Here is a 2,928-nt window from a genome sequence, read left to right as displayed (position 1 = left end):
CGATAATATAATAAAATCCACACGATTCTGATCCTAAGATGTACATTGTATTTGGTTACAGAATTTCTGCGACGATTCGTCGTCTCCTATATGAGAGAATAAAAGATATGGAAGACAACGAAAAGCAAGCCAGCTCGGGGGAGGGAAAAGGGTGGGAGGGAGGTGAATAAGAGCTGGACGGATAGGTGGAGGAGCGCGAAACTCTCGCCTTCGGCACGGCACGACCCGTTTCAGAGACACGTAGGTTCAAACCGAAGGGGGCGAAGAAGAGTAGGGCGTGGGGGAAGAGGAAGGGAGGGAAGGCTTCACCCTAAAATATGTGGATCCACGGGCAATACTCGGACTCTTCTCGTTACATCCCGCAGGATGCTCCGGGCGTATACCGGTCCGCCATGCCGGCAGAGAGTCTGTATATCGTATGATACAAAAACATCGCATTATTTTCCTCTCTCTCTGGACCGAAGCGCGCAGCCTCTCCCGCCTCCTTCTTACTCTTCTCCTCCGCGAGACGCCCGCGGGCATGTGACCACCATTATGCCCATCCTCCTTCTCTTGTCCCGATCTCCCCCTCAATTCTCCTTCTCGTCCTCCTCCGCAACCTCTTTCCTTCCTTCGTCTTGTTCACTTCCCATTCCATCGCGTTCGGATATCTTCTGCCTCGAATTACGTATCCGCTAAACGAGTCGAGACGAAAGCACTGCTTGCCGGCGACCGGCTAATTAATTGCAACGCGATGTTCGCCTCTCTTGGAATGCTTCCCTCCCGCGCGTGTTTCCTCATTCTAAATTCTTTTTTTTTTCAGGAATTAATTTGCTGCGGCGCGAAAGACGTTTTCACGTTATGATAATAAAGCTTTTGCCTCTACACGAAGGATGTTATTAACAAAGATATATTCAAGAATATAAGTTTAATATAATTTTTTATGTGCGCAGTGATGTCAGATGTAAAGAAAAGCGGATAAATTTATTTAAAATTCAAACGCTGTTAAAATTAATTATAAATGACTTAATTAGTGATAAGTTAAAAGAATAAAGAATAAAAATTAAACACATCATCATGAATGATTGCTTCTTCCTGTCAAGATAAAATTCATTTCGAAATGTGTCATTCTAAAAAAAATCGATCAATCTATCTATCCATTATGTTTAAGCAGTGTTTACTTTGTGAATTGAGTCTTATATCTGTCTTCTAGCACTCAGGTGTAAAATACAATGTCATCAATCATAAAGATCTCGCTGATGTATCACTACATTTCCTTTCTATTCAAATATTTGATAAAATCAGCAAATATTAAATTTAATATTAAAAATATTAAAATTTTTTAACAATATTTCCATTACTGTTTATTTAAATACAAACAAATAAAATTTTACCTGACATTTCTACTTTTAGAGAGAATTTAAACGCATATTAAAAACAAAAAGTTTTATTAAAATTTAATCCATTCTCCTTTCTCTTTCTTTCTATATAACATAATATATATGTGTGTGTGTGTGTGTGTGTGTGTGTGTGTGTGTGTGTGTGTAATCATACACGCCTAGAATTATATGAAAAAATAAATATTTGGAAATGCATTTGCTGCGCATTTGCCAAAAATGGGGAATCATCCAAGAAGATTTGGGATGTCCCGTAATTTGGCCGGCGGCATGTGCCTGAGGCCAACGACAGGAACGAGTCGCGAACGCGAAAATGAGTCTCGAAATGGCAAAGTCGCTCCTCCCCCGTCGCGCCCGTTGGCCGGATCAACATATATACGAGCGTCACTTTGTCCCTGACGAAGTTGGCGTTTACGTATGCGAGCAACATCGTCCGGTGGGTTTGGAAGTGCCCAAGGCATTCTGGAACGATGTTGTCGGCCGTGGCCGTTTTGCCTTCGGGGCACCTCGAATACGACAGAGACTGAGGCCCGAGCCGCGCTTGGTTCCCCTTATATCGGCTCTCGCCAACTGCTCCATTATTCTCGATGGCCGATGGCCAATCGTACGGACGAGGTACCGATTGTAGTTTTACGAAGACGAGATCTCCGGCTGGACGCCGAAATGCTTCAGTTATTCAATGACAATGTCGAATTGATTCTCAAAACGAGATTTCTTATATCGTCATAGCTAAAGTAGTCACATTTTCGAAGCATTGTTCGTGTGATCTTTAACTTTCACCTAATTTAAAACTTTAAAAGAGATGAAACGTAATTATTTCTACTCCCCGGTTACATGGCATTTGTATTATATTTTTGTATTCGATAAATCGAGCTTTGACAATTGAGTCATCCAGAAAAAAAATTATATTTAATTGCCGATGTCGTAGGCGGATGTCGTTTGCAAAGGTCATAGTGAATTAAGAGATTTATCATAGCCATCTATATTTATTTAGTAAATAGCTAACGGTCTTACAGTAACGAAAGGATTTTAATCAACGCTTGAGTAAATTATTTTTTAATAAAAACCAATATTTATTAAAATTTGAATTTTTTGAATAAAAACCAAATTTATTAAAATTTATTAAAATTTGAATCTAAAATATATTTATATCATTATACAATATATAACAATTTATTATTAAAACATATCTATATTATTAAAATAATTTATTTAAAAATAATCTTTAGCAAAGTTAGATAATCGCTGGCTTAACGTTATATTTATATATATATATATATATATATATATATATATATATATATATATAAAATTATTTTATATATATATAAAATTTCGAGGATTAATTGCGAATCGTGGATCGTTAAAAATCGATATTACGAAACCTCCATTCGTAGAGGAAACACGTATAGAAATGATAAACGTGTCGAGTACAATCGCTATATCTTACACAAACGGTCAAAATGCACGATCGGGGGTGGGTTGAAACCTGCGCGCGGCAGTGCAATCCGAGTGGAGAGAATCGTCGCAAGCTCGGGGCGTTTGCCGAAAC

This window comes from Pogonomyrmex barbatus, unplaced genomic scaffold (genome assembly GCF_055798465.1).
Source record: "Pogonomyrmex barbatus isolate J1 unplaced genomic scaffold, ASM5579846v1 scaffold2, whole genome shotgun sequence".
Taxonomy (NCBI): domain Eukaryota; kingdom Metazoa; phylum Arthropoda; class Insecta; order Hymenoptera; family Formicidae; genus Pogonomyrmex; species Pogonomyrmex barbatus.
The sequence above is the reverse complement of the archived record's forward strand: the minus strand, read 5'-3'. Positions refer to the sequence as shown.